The sequence below is a fragment of the Sitodiplosis mosellana genome, unplaced genomic scaffold, assembly GCF_009176505.1.
Source record: "Sitodiplosis mosellana isolate CC-2019 unplaced genomic scaffold, AAFC_SMos_1.0 Smas_scaffold_3, whole genome shotgun sequence".
NCBI lineage: Eukaryota > Metazoa > Arthropoda > Insecta > Diptera > Cecidomyiidae > Sitodiplosis > Sitodiplosis mosellana.
The window spans coordinates 927244-945920 of NW_022595246.1; the positions used below are offsets into that span (position 1 = coordinate 927244).

Sequence of the window (18677 nt, forward strand, 5' to 3'; positions counted from 1 at the left end):
TGCTGCGTTGCACCAAACAGATTTTCTGAAGTGAGAGCTTGTATTTTTAACGAAACTAACTTTTTGAGTGAAGTAATTCCGTCGACAATGTGAAAGGTGAGAAAAAAAGCAGAAAACCAAAGTGTAAAAATATTTTTTCAACATAAAAAAAAACGATTGTGTGCTACGGTAGCACTGCTAACTTTGTTCGGGGGTCATATATTCAATGAGGTAACAATGTAATCTGCGGAAATTGCAAACACATTTAGCAAAGCAGCTGTAGAAAATTTCAATTTCACATTTTACTAATTGAACGCGTGCGCGCAATGCGCTTCAATATGCAATTTACATTTGATATCTGCAACTGAACCTGGGGTGGTGGACTGAGAACCAAAGTGATGACAACTTAGTTACATCAATTAACAGCGTTTAATACCACAGGGAAAAAAAGAGATACAAAACAGACGGACACAACAACAATACCATAAAAATTACATCGATAATTGTGTGCACAGAAAAAAGGGAGTGTAGAAATAGAACGGATGCAAAACGGAAAACGATACGGAATAATTGTTTTTTATCTCGTTAGAATGAATGGTAAGTATATTCGGTGTATGTGCACGTTTTTTTTTGTATATTCTTCCTCCCGTTTTTTTCTGTCGTTTCAATAACAATTTTTTTCCGCTTCGGTTTTGGTATACTGTTTGCACTCGACAGCGACATTCGTTGTGGTCTAATGATATTTTCTATGATGCTTCAGCCGAAACGAAAGGCAGAGAGTAACAGAAAATATCGTACACGACAAAAATGTAAATGACAAAACCTACTCCCCTCATCACACACCCAACGACATTCAACGATGGAAACTCATAATGAGAACATCATAATTTTTTTTTTCATTTAGTTTTCCTTTCACAAATCAATTTTGCAACCGCAAACGATAATAATGTGGCATTCGTGACATTCAAACCGTCAACGTTTAAAGTGATATTTACCTTCGTATGCGACTGTTGTCGGTTGGAGGAAAATAATATAATTTTCCATTTCAACGAAGTCTCGATTCATTTTTTCTCTCTTTCCTTATTCTACTTTACTAGTTTGATACACTTTTTTTCTGTTCTGATCTCCCAAATGAAGAGAGCCAGAGAGGAATAAGAAAAGGAAAATAATAAAACATAAATTTCAGTCTAACGAGTGCACATACACAATAAAATTATGATAATATGGTATCTAGATTCGACGAGTACCGCTATTTTTTTCCCCTGTATGTGTGTGTGTGTGTGTGTTTGAAGTAGAATACGGGAAGCTTTTGTGGATGGATAAAACACAGTGGCGGTTGCGAGAAACAGAAACTACATTAGCAACAAAGCCAGAGATGACTGCGCCGACAGAGAGAAAGAAACGTTTTTTTTTCCTTTCTTTGTCGCATATGATTACGGACAAAAAAAGGAACACACATATACATAAACCCAGAACCGAGTCGAGCGTGTTTTGTGATACGAGCAACCGAAATAGAGAAATAAACTAAACATCTCTTCCACAGCAAACAAATGTGAAATTATTATCACAAGTAGTCGCCTTCAGTATCGTTGGTCGGTCGGTCGGTCGGTCGGTGTGTGTATGTGCGGGACATGATATGTGCTGGAGTTAAATGCGTGTGCAACAAAAGCAAAGAAAATATTTCTACTAAAATAGCAAACGAACTAACAATGCCCAGCGCCAAAAACTCTTGAAAATATCATCACGTATGCAATTTATCATTGTGCAAAGCAGCAGTATCGGGGTATGCCTAGATAGTGCACACCTATCGGCCGCCCTTTGTATATCGTATTCTCTCTCGCTTCGCTGTGTATTTATGTGATTTGCGTTAACGAAAAGCCTGAACGGACTCAAGATTTCTTCTTCTACACTTTTTTCCTTCTCCTTCTCCGCTTCGAATGGAAAACCATGTCCTAAGAAAAAAAAAGACGAGATATTCAAAAAGAAGTGCCTTTTTTCACGCCGTGGCCAAAAGTATGAAGCAAAGAATGAAGGGAAAAAATTGTGTATTTCATGTCCGTTGCCTGAAATCCTTATCGCCAGGAGACCAGTCGCCTTTTCTTTCAGCTCCAGATCCAAAAGTGAGAAACGAAAAAGAAGAAAAAAAAGCATATAAATAATACAAATAGATATGCCACATCGGACGAACTGTTCTGAAAGACGTGTATTTTTCGGTTGTTGTTGCTGTTGTATTTAGTTTGCTTACCGTCGTCGCTATTCGAGAGTGAGACCGTTTGCCGCTTCGTTGTTCACATTTTCTTGCATCTTGAAGTCTCGGTGCTTAGCTTCTGACCAGACCCGTGTGTGCGACGCGCTGAAAGACCAACCATATCGACCATGGTATGAAGAGAAAAAAACAACATCATCGTTTCAGTTCACATGCACCAGCAGCAGCAGCAGCAGCGCAAAGTGTTTAGTTGAAATTGAAAACTCCTTGGTGTATATTTTTTTATCCTTAAAACTTGTTAGATAAATATTTCTTTTCTTATTCGTTCAAACTTTCGACGCTCGAGTCGTCCCTATCTCTCTCTCTCTCTCTCTCTCCTTCCTCCTTCCATTTTTTCACTTTGCGTTTCGTTGGTTATTTGCTTTACAAATGTTTCGGTAGTTCACAAGTCATAACCTATGCGATTACTCTGTGGCTATGGAACGTGGAGGACGGATATTTTGTGTGTGTGCTGCAAGCTCATGCATGCGGGAATTTTGTGTAATTTTTTTTCACACTCCCGCTCTCTCTCTCTGCCGTTTTCACACTCTCGCACTTTCGTGATTGTCATCCCATATTTTATTCGGCTTGTCATCGCACGTGTTTGTTCGGTGCTCAACACATTTTTACGCTTTGATGGAATATCATTTGCATTTTAACGATTATTTATGGGCCAACAAACCGAGAACAACAGCAGCAAAAAATTATTGATGTATCATTTTACGTGAATTGAAAGGCATTGAAACATATGTGGCCCAGATTTTTTGAACAAGCACTTTTTTTCGTTTGTTCATTTTCCCGGCGACGTTCACACATTTATAATTCATGTGTTGTTTTTTTTTTCGTTTCGGCCCATTCATACAAGTTTGGTCACACCGTGGGATTTAAATCTCGAACTTTTCATCATTTTCGCCGAATAATTGCAGCGATAGCACTTTCTATTATACGCTCTTAGCTCTCCACAATCTTCTTTTCTTCTGGTCGATTTTCATCTAATTAATTTAATGACTTTCTTGTGGCTTCTTTAGAACTAAGTCAAACTACGCACACTCCAAACGATCTCGTTGCTTTTGCTTCATCGCAATGCATAACGCTGAGATTTTTACACAGTGACTTTTCACAAAACTTTTCTCCATACTTCGCTCATCAGCTTTGAACATTTCTAATCTTCATTAAATGAAAAAATTGAAAAAAAGAAAAAAATGCTCGAGAAAAGATTGTTGAAAAAAAAATATCTCTCAACAATTTAAAGTTTAATACTCATACTTAAAAACTGATTGCATTCCCGAATGAGAGGCATCTATTTTACATTCACGCATCGTAAATGCTACTGAAATTGCGCCGGAGAGAGTGGGTGCCCGGCCATCCAACCAAAGAGTATGTATTGCAAACGTAATTTGAAAACTTTATTTCAAAGTTTTTGATTCCTTTTCCGTTTTCCTACCTTCAATTTTAATGCGCAAAGTGATTTTGAACTATGAACTTTGTAAATTGACCGAACAACATCTCGCTTTCTGTCTACCCTCCCCCCTCTCTCGGGCGCTCGTATGCCAAGTAAATTGGTGTGATTCTTTTCCGCTTTATTTTCTTCGAGCAGCTTTGCTTTCGAATTGCTTGGCCAAATGATTCAAATCGAAGAGTTCAACAGAAGCCACAACAGTAATAAGGAACAATGGGCGAAAAGAAGAGAAAGTCGCATTTGTTTGGAATTTTAAAAGTTTCGTTTTCGGTTGTCTTCAAATCGGATAATTCCATTGTACTTAGCTCTTTTTTATGTTCTGTGAATGGGATACTTTTTTTGGCATTTTAACTAAACATCCATTGAGTTGATGTTACAGTTGTGAAAGAACGTGGTCGTCGTCGTCGTTGTCGTCCTGTTTACGTGAGCGTTGCCTGAAAGTTGTAGGTGATTTTGTAATTTAAAACCATTGTTCGAAATGGCAAGAACAATGGGCGGATTGTAGGCGGTGAATATGACATTTACGGTTCAATAAAATGCGTATTTCAAACGAAGTAAGCACCTGACATCAGCACCCCGTGTGACATTATAGCCCATCATTTCATGATGACAGCGTTGCTTATGTGACATCATCACATGAATGTGATGCTTTTAAAATAAAAGAAAATCGTTAATGGCAATTCGTAAGTGGGAGTTTTTCGGTTTGCCACTAATAAAACGGCCATTGTTACTGAGGCACACGGATTTAATTGCCATAAAATAAAGTTTGATGTGCGCATAAAGGGGGTGCATTTATTTTCGTATGAATTGGCAATAATTTTGTATTTTGCTCTGTGTTTGAATGTTTCATAATGAGCCGCGATGTGTTGGTGTCAGAAATTGTGATTGTGTTAATGGCAGATAGAAAAAATTATCGTTCGTATGCGGAGAGCAGCATCGCTAAATATTATCGTCGATGCAAAGCGCCATTGTTTAAAGTGTCATTAGAAGCAATTTCGGTGGGTTCACCGCGATTTTGTGATGTGCAGTAAAATGATCGAGGTAAATTAGCTAAATGAATGCAATTTTTTTTTTCTGAGGTAGCAACAATGGAGCAAACCCGATCGTCTCTAAACAATTACACGCGTTGAATACTTGTTTTCTAGTTTTGAGTCGCAGCACCTGGGCCATTTTTCCGGTTGCGCATACTGTTAATGACATTATGGACGCGGTTATTTGTTCGCTGTTGTCGGTTGAACGGTGTGTGAGTCTCTGTGTGCGTGATGCAGAACAATCGACATTTGTTCTGGTTTTGCTTCATTAATGAAATCGCAAACGTTAACCGCTTCATTCATCGGCATTCAGCGGTAGCGTATGAATACAAATTATCAGCTACCACATTGTGTGCTCCCATCCGCAGTAAATTTATAATAAAATTTTTCGGTGGTGCGTTCAGAGGCACAGCATACAAACGATAATGCCAACAATCGACTTGAATGCAGCAACCATTCCATGCCGTGCATTCCTCCAATAACAACAGCAACAACGCCAACACCAACCACGACTACATCGACTAATGCAACGAAACCGAAATGTATTATTTTCGATAAAGCTTTTTTGGCATTCACAGTGCGCTGATGCGAACCACAATTGTTGCTCTTGTCTCATACTTTCGTATTACGTTGCACATCAGCTATGTGGTCTCTTGCCTCACTCATCCTCCATACAAACATATTCGATGCGACGTCAACAAAAACACGAATTCACAATTAATTTCCCTTTGTTGCTATAATGGATGCTGCTAGTTGCGGTAACCACCAGCAGTTTTTTCTACGTGAACAACCGAATTTCAGTTAGTTTGGCTGAAACATACAGTGAGAATCAAAGGGGGACATGGAAAAAAGAGACATTGTTTGAATCTGTTTTTAAGTTGTACGAAAAAATATACTAAGCCAAAAACGATGAACATTTGAAAAAAAAGGAGAGAGAGAGATAAGGTTAAGGCGGCAGAGGGAGAGAGAGAGGAAGAATTTCTGCACAGTGAAATGTGTACCATCAAATTTATTGGATGTTTGTGTGATTCGTATTCTACCCACTCGTTGTCATTTTGTTGCTAGGTCATATGCATCGTCCAGCAAATGGCCTCTAAAATGTGGTCAGCTCAAGCGTCACGCTCTACTTTTCCTCCGATCTAAATAAATTATTTGGATAAATAATCTAATGAGAATATCGTGGCCACTTTTCGTTTTGGCTCTCGTGTCGCGTTGCTCATGCAACCGCCAACCGATTATATCAAAAACAACTGACCAACGCTAAATATAAAACCATTAAAAAGCACAGAGCAAAACCGGATGTGTGCAACGGAAACCAACTAAAAACGTTTCGCATGAAAAATTCCCGCCATGGATTCCATTTTGGGAGCATCAAAAGCTCACAGCCAGAAATACCACCGCTTTTTATGGGATTGAAAATTATTTGTTACATTTTTGCCAATGTTTTGTTGATTGACCGTAAGATCAGGCAAAATTTGGTTGCAGCAAAAAACATAATTTGTTTTTATTGAAACCTTTTGCAAAAAATGGCCGTTAGCCACTGGAACATCAATGAAGTCGGGCGGAATTTGGTGGAAAAGACCACCTTTTGACCGTTCATAATGAACGAACCATTTCATCCACGCGCCATGCAAAATAACTTTGATGTAATGCAAAAATAAAGCGCGCGCTATTTCTCTCTTTAGCTAACATTAGCCGAAAAACGAACGGAATAAAAACGTTTGAATGCAAGTTTTTTTTCCATGTTTTCAATTTTCACTGCTCTTCATAAACGATTCAATTTGTTTATTAACTCCAATCAAAGACGTGGGTGATTTTTTAATGAATTCATGTTCATCGGGCGGAATTTTCTTAGTAGTTCGAATGCATTGACAAAAAACAATGGAAAACCGTTCGATTTGTTAGCTTCAATTAATGACATCATCGACTGATTCACTTCATTCCAGCAAGGAACAAAAACATCGTTTTATAGTTGTTTTTTCGTGTTCATTTGACATTTGCAAGCAGAGAAGGTAAAACGCCCAATTTGTTCATTGGCCGAAAACGAAGAAAAAAGGGCAAATTAAAAGATTTGGTGCTTGATTCCGAGCAAACGTTAATTGCAAACGTTTTTCGCCTCGTGATGGTTTTTTTTACGCTAAAAACTTTGACGAAGGAAGAGCAATAAATATGCTGCTGTTGTTGGTTTCTTTTTCGAGTCGTACCGGCTCTTTTTTCTCTTCTTCTTCTTTCACCGTGGATGATGCTGAATAAATGGTAACGTTTTATGCTCATTAATCTTTACAGTTGGAAAATACTTTACGTTTTAAATGTGTTTTTTGTTCTTGTGCTCATTGTTGGAAAAAAATTGTGCAAGTGCACACAAACTAGTAGTTAATAAGACAAGAGCACGATTTTGCCCGTGCTGGGGCAGCAACACAAATGACCAACTGCGTCACCGAGGATTTTCAGCTGATGTGAAACGCCTTAATTTTTGCCCATGTAAAACGAAGTATACGACACGAAATTTTCTATAACCTTACATCCATTGTGAGGTGGGGTCGTTTTTCTCTTCAAATTAAAGAGAATGACCTCGCCTTCTCGACTCCTTTTAGAGCTCTTTCCAAATTCTGCCAAATGTAGCCATTACTTTGAAACAACCGACAAAGTAAGAAAAAAATCCGTCGACAATCATCGAAAAAGGAATATTAACCGTGCTGAGTTTCCAACTATCCACTTTGAGCTTTGATGCATCGAATGAATGACTAATTTATTAATGACAAATTGATGCTTCCTGCAGAGTAAGAAAAAGCAACCAACGAGATTCGTTGAACTTGGCTTTAGTGATTTTTTCTGGCATTCGTTCGAACAAGCACAAATGAAATCTTTATTGAAGCATTTCGTGCGGATGGGAGCAAACAAGCAAATGAAATGTGTCGGACTCGAGAAACGACCAAATAGAGAGAGAGAGACAAAAACGGCAAAAGCAATCAACGGTTTCGTTTACAGACGAGCACAAAAACTCGATCCAACTTGATTTGAGAAATGGAGTTTTACAGACGTTTAAATATTCGAAGCTAACTAAAATGCCATTTCATTAAGAGATTAAGATTGAAAAACACACACCCAAATTGGATTGCTACTTGTACATTCTCATTTTTCTGTATGTCAGATGAAAAACGCGCTCACTGAGTTCCATTCAAATGGAAAACAGAGCGCACTTCGGTGAAAAACGAGAAAACGAGGAAACGAGAGAGAGATTTTGTAAGCAGTGTGGATTAGTTTCTAATCGCCTCAAAAGGCTGCGAGTATTTCAATGGAGCAAGATAGAGCTACGCTTGTTGCTATGAAAGCCACATTTACAAAGCCAAAGCCAAAGCCAGTGGCCTAATGGTTGATTGCAAACAAACTATCTAAATAGGGTGTAGATAAAAACACCTTCCGATAAAAATTGGTATTTACTTTTGCACTGAGTCAACTTTTCAAGCTAATTACCTGTCTTTTTCCGTTCACTTCAAAAGGAACCACTTTCGTCAACCGACTTTTTTTGTGGTAGTTTGACACATCAGCGCTCCTTAAACCAAATAGAGAGATACTTACAAACTGACACGTCCTTTTGAACAGCACTTATATGGCTACTAAAAAGGTGTAAACTGTTTCCATTGATGATAACGTCCACTCTTAATGATATTAATATTTACAAAATGGATATGAACACTCATCCATCCCGCCACCAGAAAGAAAAACATGGCACCATCAATATTCAATACTAATTAATATCGAACGATTTTGGAAATATAATTCCAAGTGGCACGAGGTCCATACAATAAATTTCCCGAACGATTCCCGTTTCGATTTTCAACCACACAAGATCGAATGAAATTGATAAGTGAAACCGATACGATGCAGTGCTAAATTGACACTTGGCAATAAAGTGCTAGCGAATGGGAATAAATCAAGAGCGACAAGACAACTTTCAATTATACAGTATACATACGTACACCGATTATGAATATTTTATATAACATGAATTATTATGGATAATTGGTTTGATTTTCCAATCGTATATGCTCAAAACCACGTTTATCTTTGGCAATATCAATATTTGACATTTATTTCAAACAATATGCATATATATTTGAATAAACTAGAGGAAAATTATATGAATGCATGTATGTTGCATATACTTTTCATCGTACCAATTTGTCGGTCTCTTGTTCGCTTTCTCTTTTGCTCTCTTTTCATATCTATACCTCTTCCCCCAGTCTCTTGCTCTCTCTCACTCTCTTTTCATCCGGTGGAATTCGAATGGTACACCAACCAACAAAATTCCATCAAAATGTAACATACCACAACCACGAATTCTGCTACGAAAATGTATTTCATATTGGATTGGTGTGGCCGCAGTACTCGAATAAATTCATTAATATTGTCACTTGCAATGAAATGCAATTTTCGAGTGAGGCCAGGGACCACACCTAGAAGTGAATCCACCTTTTTCCATTACCCGGCTTATTATTATATTTTGATTTGGATAATGAAATTACATTTTTGCCAACCAATGCTCACAACCCGTCTCGTCATCATACATATTTACAATGTCTTATACAATTTAACAATTACGCCATTGAATTCGATATGCACTCTCTCTCTCCCACCCTCTGTGTGACCAACGGGCAATGTCGAACCGTATGATTGAGTTTATTGCAGAATCAAATGAAAACAATCGATTTGATGGAATATTCCAACTCACATTCAGGGCAAAAAAATAATGCCATGTATTTTGGTTGTGAATGTGCTTTTGTGTAAATAAAAATGATTTTAATTAGATTCCCTCAAGCGCGATGTTCTAAACAAAATCATTTCTGCGAATGAAAAAAGCGCGAACGGTAAAGAGCTTGTGAAACGATGCGTGTTCATGTTCAAACCATCAAAATCAAATTAATCCATGGCATAAAAAAACAACAACAATGAGCATTGAATGCAGAAAAACCGAGCAATTGATCGGCAATAAAACCGACATTTGAATAACAAAAACGCAGATCGATGTTAAATTACGCGTGTTAGCAATAGAGAACTAGGAAGAATAAAATGATGCAGGGAAAAAAACAACAACGGGCGGGCTGTGGAGGTGGTGGTGGTCGTTACAAAAGGCATTGATCCGATTCGGTTGCGATGATAAATGGTAAAAATCGAACCTCATGCAGACAACAAACATTGTGTGTGTGTATGTGATGCTTATTGTTGGTGCAAATGACCAGCGCTCACGTATCGAATATGGTGCATAAAACACCCAAATACGACGAGTACGATGAAAAGCCTCCGGGAAAATAGAGAAAGAGAGAGCGAATGAATGAGGAAAAATCGAACAAACGAACCAACACATAATATAATTTATGGGATAAAATTTACGTTTTTATTGATGCTGTCAGTTTTGGCTGCTCATTCGATTTCCAGTTCATGGTAAAACGAACAAATGCTGTATATGTAATCGCATCTCGTATATATAGAGCGCGGAGAAGAGAAAAAAAAGAGTCGATTTGATGGTGGTGATGCGATACAGTGGCTGAATGCAAACATAAAACCACATATTACAAACAATGAATACATACCCATAAATAAAGTGATAAACAATAATCAAATGTTACGTCTTTCACTTTATTTCAAGCTGATATTTTCGCGATGTGAGCGTCGCGCGCGGCTTCACATTCAGCTCTTCCATTCGATCACTCCAGAGCGACTGTTTGCCGAATGGATTTTTTTGTGGTTTGAAGTAAGTGCCCGCGAACGGATCTTCTGTCGTTTGTGTAGGAAAAAGCACAGTTAAAGAGAAGAATGTGTATATTGAAACCACTTCGTCGGGTCACCAATTTGACCTATATTTACTGTACTCCGTTCAAAATGGTTTTCCACTGGATTATGTGTCGTATTTTATCGTTATTATTTTTATAGCAACGATAAGATCGAATCGAATCAATAAAAGCAAATTGATATTTTTTCGGTTATTTTATTTGCTTCGTGCTGGTTTTTATCTTCTCGAATGGCTATTATGCTATTTGCTTACCCATTACATTCGAATTGCTTTGCAATGTGGAAATTGTGTAATTCATTTTGAATTGGTCGGCAATCGAAAAGACAGAGTACAAGTATGGCAAGGGGGAGGCAAAGAGAAAGAGAGAGGAAACAAATGGCTATAATGGAAAAGTGGCACTGCAATGGAATTAAGCAACATCCATTGCGCCAAGTGATTGAATGCCGAGACAAAAGAATTATGTTACCGATGACCCACCCGAGCCAAGTGTGCGATTTGCTATTATTTTTTATGGCATTTTTTGGCCATTGACTCAAGCACTACTGCCGCCGTCGCCGTCGCCGCCACTCGACAAATCGGATCGTAGTGATTTTGAGATATGGATTTTAATTTTCAATCCCATAATCATATTTACTGACCAAACAAATTGCATCGCATTTAAATTATTGGCGAGTTATTTTTTATTGAATGAATTCATCCCACATGATTTATTTTCGGTTTTGTGAATACAAATGGTCGTTCGCATTGCAAAAACCGAACAGAAAAAAAGCCCCTAATCAATGCACGTTGTATGCTTCACATTTTGAATACCAAAGCAAGCATCAAATAGCAAACAAACGGATCCCATTGGCTGCTCGGTTGGCAGCTTTTTATTCTCTCTCTCTCTCTCTCTCTCTCTCTCTCTCTCTCTCTCTCTCTCTCTCTCTCTCTCTCTCTCTCTCTCTCTCTCTTGCGTTCACAACATTGAATACAAACACAAGCACATTCATATGCCAAAAAAGAGTACTCTCATGGCATTCGAACAAAACGATTGCTTTGGGGAATTGGGATTATCACTAAAATTATGTGTGCTGAATGAATGCAGAATATGTGAAAGACAATTTCGGTATGTGCGGGCTAAAACAGCAAAAAATGAAAATAGAAACGAGCAACAGCCAAACAGTGTAACTAACAATCAATATTCTGATTTTGGTCGATACTCCACGTGTAGTGGAGTGTATGTATGTGTAGCCCCCTACACATGTGTATTAAGCGCAACGATTTTCGACGGATTTTGCTGCTGCTGCCACCGCCGCTATTGTATACGTTGTTTATTGTTATAGTAAAACAAAGCGATAAATAGCATGTGAGGGAGCGTAGTATATAGAATGATTTTTATCATGGTTCATATTTACTGTTGCATTTTATATGTTACGCTCGATGGAAGTGCTTAGTCTTCATTCATCCTATATCTAATTCAGGCCCGGATATATCTGTGTGGAAAGTATTTCGGCCATTTGCTGGCCTTGGCCATTGTCCGCCATAACACTCATTCTCTCTTTCTCTCGGTTTATGACCATTTTTTCTCCACCAACAATAATTTATATTCTTCAACGTTGCGTGTAAATATTTGTCACTATTTTATGACTATATTCCATCCTCGAAACTAAAGGCATTCTCGGTTTTATTCCAAACTCTTTGTCCTGGCTGAAAGTGTCTATTTTTTTTTATCGGACATGCAAACGCATGCGAAAGACTTATTGAATTTCATTTTGGACACATTATCGCGATTGTTTAAGCTGGAGTTTTAGTGTTTCGCTGGATTCAAATATACAGTTGTTATCCTTGAGACCGTAGTTTATGTTTATCTATTTTTTTCCGTTGCGATAATAACTGTGGCGTATATTCCGGTGTACGACGATTACAAGAAAAGAAAGTATGAGTGTGTGTGTGTGTTTCTCTATTCAACCGCAGCGCAGACGATTGCACGTGTGAGCGACATGTGTTTTATTACACGAAAAATGTTTAAGCCATATTTATTAGATTGGAATGGTAAAAAAAGGCCAACGTAAACAACAGCCCGTAAAGCCCGAAAGCGTAATTTCGCATTGGAAATTGTATGTATGTGCCCTATGTTGTGATATACAAATGTGATAAATTTCATAAGCTTAAGACATTCAAGCGTATGAATCGCTGACTGAGAAAAGTAACACTTTTTTCTTGTTGTGTGCGCTGTGTGTGTGGGTTTTGTTCAGCTTGAGGTTTTATAACTCAGCCTGTGGCACCACCATCCGAAAATTGTACCCTTATTAATTCCATGGTATTCGCCAAGTCTGATTCACACGTCGTCTATGCACGAACGAATTGATAGTCGTCAAAAATTCACTAATAGTCTTTAAAAAAAACGAGAGAAGCCGCCGTCGTTGTTGACGCCTTAACCACAATGCTAATATGACTTAATCAAGACGATGTGTCAGTCGACGTTTTCGGCGCGACGTGTCTTTCGTTTTTGCATTCTGATTGCGCGAATGTTTATTTATTAAATTGTATTAAAGGTTTTTTTTGTCATCGCGATTGTTTACCAGCATTTTTTTTGTTGCTATGAATGTTATCGTTCAGTGTGCGCACGATTTTTTCTGTTGTTCCCTATCTTCTTTGTATCTCTCGATGAAGGATCTGCATTTTTTATGCGAAAATTTTCTGACGTGTGTGTGTGTTCTTCCCATTTCGCTTGGCATTTCGGTTTTCAGATGCTTGATAATGCTGCACTGTGAAAGCGTGAGAAATGTCGATGACGTTACTAGCTGCCTAGCTGGCTCCACAGCTTGTCTTGAGTTCATTGACGACACAATTTGCGCTTGTCGACGATGAAAACGTGTTCAGTTTATGATGAGCTAAGCCAATGATGCTAGGTGCTAGCCATTTATTAAAATGACTTCATAAAAACCAACACTCATTCACTCACTCATGTTTGCTATGCCGTGCTGATATGTGCCATGGTACGTGCTGCTGCCGCACAAAATCATTATTACAGCGCTCCACAAGTCACATACACACATACTGCCACACATTCAAAGTCGTCCGGAACACAGGCGAAAAAAAGTTGGACTCTGTAACGAGAACAATGAATTCATGAATTCATGATGATTGTTTTCATTTTATTCGACTTGTGTGCGAGCGCATTTTCCACCACCCTGCTCTTCCTCTTTCGCTCGCTTGCTGCGAAAGAGAGATCCCTTTTACTTTCCCATTTGTCGGGTGTATGTGTAACTTTGTATCAGGGCTTTGGTTGCAACAAAAGGTGTTGTTATCATCATTTTCGGAGATGGAGGCACATTCGCTTATATTTTCCATGCCGTGCAAATCATTGAACGGCACAGCGAATAAATGTATACGATTACGATATTAGGTGCATATAAATATATTATTGTAAACCAAATTTTGGAGACGTTGGGATATATTTGCTTGGCATGTAGCATTTTCGTTGTGGCGCGTGATAAAAGTTAGGGTAGAAAAAAAAGGTTTGTTTGTGTCGAACATCGAGTGGCGTATTTGTGATTCAGATATCGCACTTGTTATGTGAAATGCGAGAATGGAAAACAACAACAACAGCAGAGGCAATGTAACATAGCGGCGCAGCAGTAGCGACAACGGCAACACTCAAACAACAGCGAAGATGGACGACTGAGGGCAAATTTGAGACTGTAGAAAGTGCAAAACAAATAAATAAACAGAGAGGACTGTAGCGGAATGTGACCGTACACGTACTGTTCGACGATGCTAACATTTCCATAGCATTTTTTTCCCTCACCATCCGCTTAAATCTTATCAAATTGACTGCTAAAGTGGGAATCTTTTTTACTCTCATTCATTCATTCGTTCATTTCCATGGTTCACATCAATTCGCATTGAGTGTGATGTGTTTGTGTGACTCCGTGGCTGTTGACCAACATTTCATATGCATGCGGTCAAGTGCGAATGCCATTAGACTCTACAAGTAGCCAACGGGCTAACACACATTTCAGGGGATGCCAACAGCCAATTACTAATATAAATTGCATGATCATTCTCATTCGTTTTGCTATGAAATGCACGCCGAACTCTCTCATGGCAACAATCATTTCGGCGCTTCCTCTATTTTATTCCACTTCCTGCTGATGAACTCATCATACCATCAGCTCAGAATATGACCAACATGTATAATTTATTTATTGGCCATCGCACGCACTCTCACTCGTTCACTCCGCTTCATGCCTAGTTATACATTTATGGAACGTGGTCAAACATTAGTCTTTATTCTAGTCGCCACTTCGTTGTGTTTCCAACCCAACAATTCAAATCGAACGTAATTGATATGGATGTCTCGATTTAAAAGGCATCGGGCGCATGGAATCCATTTTTGTCTGTTTTATCAACCATTCCCATAACACATTTTAATTAAATCCAATACAATACTAGGACTTGGCACGTGATCCATTTTTCAACCGCCTAATGCCATATATATATATATATAAATATAAATAGGCGAAACTAATTCTCATTTCTCTAAACGATCCCGAAAGGCTGGAATTAAAATTAATTTCCATATGCTTATCGAACGGCAACATCGGCAGCGTTTGCTTCGTACTCATCCATTTTTCTGCGTATGTGTGGATGTGTGCGGAATAAAGCTCACATTTAATTATTCAAGCAAATTTCGGTCTGGTGTAGCTGGTCTGGATGGATAATAATTAGAAGTTGTTGGTCGATAAACTCAACCGAACGATAAACCAACAATTGACGTTCATCTTACTTGAGGATTCGGATTATATCAATAAGACGATTGTTCTTTACCATTCCTCAAATAAATGGCTTGCATACCTCTTATAAGCATCTCAAGTTGATATCCGTCTCAATGGCAACTTTTGTGAGTTTATATCAACATTAAATGTGCACAACTCTGAAAAACGAGACGAGACACATGAACTTTTTCTTCTCTATCTTTTTGTATCAATGAAGTAGATCTTTTTCATTGTGCACCAAAAAAAATTAATCTTTACTTAATATCAAAGTTCACAGAAAACCCATTGACTCTTGCTTAAAGTGCATTTTTCGTTGTAGTCATTCATATTTTTTTTAAATTGCGAAATTTCTTCAGCAAATACAGTTTGCCTGTGCGAGATGCATCTCTCGCATCATAAAATTGCTTCAAATTTGCTGTAAGAAAATGAGAATAATAAATGCGTTTAACGGAGGTAATTCTGGATTTAATGTAGCTGGATCGTTATTATTTTTCCATTTTGAGTGTTGTTTCATTTTGAGGAACCCCAAACCGTTGCCAGGTTTCCGTCTCTTTCGCTCCGTGTATGTGTTTCTGCATGTGTATGCGTCAAAACGGTACAATGTATATTTCACATTGTGCAAACAAACTAAAAGTCGTAAGCTGCTTAACGTCAATTGCACTTCTTTAAGCGGTATACGGTATTATTGTGCGAAGACAATCGACAAACGAAGTTTGCAAACAGCAGAGAGGAATTAGCTACTTGTCGATTTCACGAAAACCCATTTTCTTCCCTTCTTGTTTTTTTTTGCATAATTTTCCTTCCCGTCTTTGACGATGAAAACTTTTGGCGAACGGTTCGAACATGCAAAAAAGGAGGGAAGTGCAAAAACTTAATTGTTTATTAACTTTTTTTTTGCTTGTTTCCTACTCTGATTTCGATCGTAGTCGGGCGCTTTTTTCGTGAGTGTATGTAACGAAACCAAATGCAAAAATCGTTTAGCAGTCACATCTTCATCGAACCGTCGGGTTTTATTGTTGAACACTAAAAGTGGTAAAAAATTACATGACTTCTTCGTTCAACGAGTTCATTTCGATATGATGACGGAGAGCAAAGCAATTTTTTCGATTCAACGACAAAAAAAAACACGATTTGGCAGCAATCACAATTTAAAAACTCTGATGGCGGTTTGATTGTGACGTATCGATTTTCCTCGCATCAAAACCATGGGTTTTTTCTCTGTTTTTTCCTGGTTTCTTTTTCGTTGCAATTGCTCCAGTGCAATCGTCCGGACCTTGGATTTATGAAAAGTTTCTGTTGTAATTTTTGCATTCTTTTACACGAAATACACGAAACGCAAGTCAACGTGTTTATGTCGTTCCTTTTCTTTTCAATTATTACCTGAACGTCTATTTATTCTGTTTCCCCCAGTCGACTTTCGCACAATGAATTCAAATGCATTTCAATAGTAAGAGTTGAAAAACGCTAAAACTTACAAAAGAAAAACAAAGTCGAAAAAAAAGCGGAAAACTTTTCATAAAACTTGAATGCTTTATTTGATGTGGAATTTTTTGTTCATGCCGGAGCTAAAATGGAATGGAAAGAAAAAACCTGTCCACAGGAAAATTGAAATGTATAATGTGAGATGGGAAAGAGTAAAAGTGTGTGCACTTTGTCAAAGACAAGAACAAAATACAATGACCAACGCTCTTCGTTGGCAAGGCGAAAGGAAGAAACCGGCTAAAGTTTAATTCCTATGCAGTTTTTCTTCGTCGCTCGGTTGTGGTTTGTATGCAGCAACAGTACCGGAACGAAAATGACGACGGGAAATCAACTTCTGAAATGGCTTTGCACAACGTAAAACCAAAACGCTCAACAAAGTAATTACCAGTAGCTAGGCATTTCCGTGTGGAAAACCTTCTGCACGATAGGCATGCTTTTTTTCTGTTCCCTTCTTCGACGTCGATGCATTTAATAAATGAATAAAAGAGGGGAAAAAACGCCGAATAATATTGAGAAAAATTGCGCTTATGAGGATAAAAACGAGCGACGTATTGTTGTTGTGGCGTAATGTAATTTGGCTCGTTACGTTATCGCTGTCGTTGCCGACGACAGCGTCAGCAGAAGAACAATCAAGAACAAGCGCTCCTTTCTCTCTCTCTCTCTCTCTCTCTCTCTCTCTCTCTCTCTCTCTTTCTCTTTTGATCGGCTTCGACACATGCTAATGGATACCATAAAAATGTAGTTACTCGCTTTTGACAAATGGTGTATGCATTTTTCTTCCCTTCGTTACCGCCCGCAAAATTGAAGCATGAGTCTGTTCATTTTTTAACACACAGCCTAGAGGGATCGATTCATTCAAACCAGTTGATTCAATTATGCCCGTTGAGTTGGGAGTTTAAATCGGATTTTTCAAAAAGCTTGATTGATTTTTTTCCATGTTTTTTAATGGCCTTGGGCGGTTGGGGGTTTTGTAAAATAGATCGAGATATTCTTGCAAAGTGAATGCTTCAAACAACTCACCAAATTTAATGACTTTTAATGATATTTATGCCGGTAGTGATTGCAATGTGTTTCAAACTCAAGAGAAATTGAGTGCGGAATAGAGACAGAGAGGGAATGAGCTAAAAATGTGAAGCTTCAACAACTTCCATCACCGCAAGTAATCAAGAGAAGTTGATCTGTATCATGGAATCTCATCCACAGGGTCTGTGGTATGTGAGTGACTCACTGTGAGTCGGCGTTGTGTCCGAAAAAGCGCTTAATTAGTACTTCCATCTCCATAATGTTTCAGATACATAAGCTTTTAATCTTTGCGAAATTAATTCATATGTAAACTGTTTTCCGTTTCTGGTTTCAGCACAAATGTGTACAATGTGTGTATTTTCATGTCGTGCAATATTTTAGTTGAGTTCCGTAAACGCGATATCCTTGGAATCATAATTCTCACTCACTGCATCTATCTCCACTTACTAAACATTAACAGGTTATGCACACATAGTATCGACTTATGTGTGCTTGCCGAGGACCAAATGATGAGAATTTAAACTAGAATGCATCTCTCATGAGTCTCACACTCTCTATATCCCTCTCTTTCTCGGTTTCATGCAAATGATGCGTAATCTTCATGTTCACCGCTACACATTTCAGGGCGTTGGATAAACACTAGCCATGGTTTCCATCGCATATGCTCCATTATCTCAATCAGCCTCTTCCGAACACACACGCACACCCACTGTCGATCGATCCGGAGTGTTGGTGTATCTGCCGACTCAACTTGGCGCTATGGTACTCACAACTCTTCATCAGTCCCATCGAACTGAAGTGGCATACAGCGTATCCGGGGAAAATGAACTTGAATAGAAAAAAAAACGAACCAATTTACAAAAGAGCTATGATTATGATACGGGATTATCATTAGATATTTGGTATT

At 38.3% G+C, this 18677-nt stretch overlaps 1 protein-coding gene across 1 annotated transcript in view; it reads left to right on the top strand.

Annotated features, from left to right (window-relative positions):
• Positions 1-202: 202 nt before the first annotated feature.
• Positions 203-18677, top strand: part of LOC129565608 (chondroadherin-like) — a 47090-nt gene continuing 28615 nt past the window's right edge. The window contains exon 1 of the mRNA XM_055440628.1: positions 203-576. The gene's annotated coding sequence lies outside the window, so the exon portion shown is untranslated. The remainder of the gene's footprint in view (positions 577-18677) is intronic.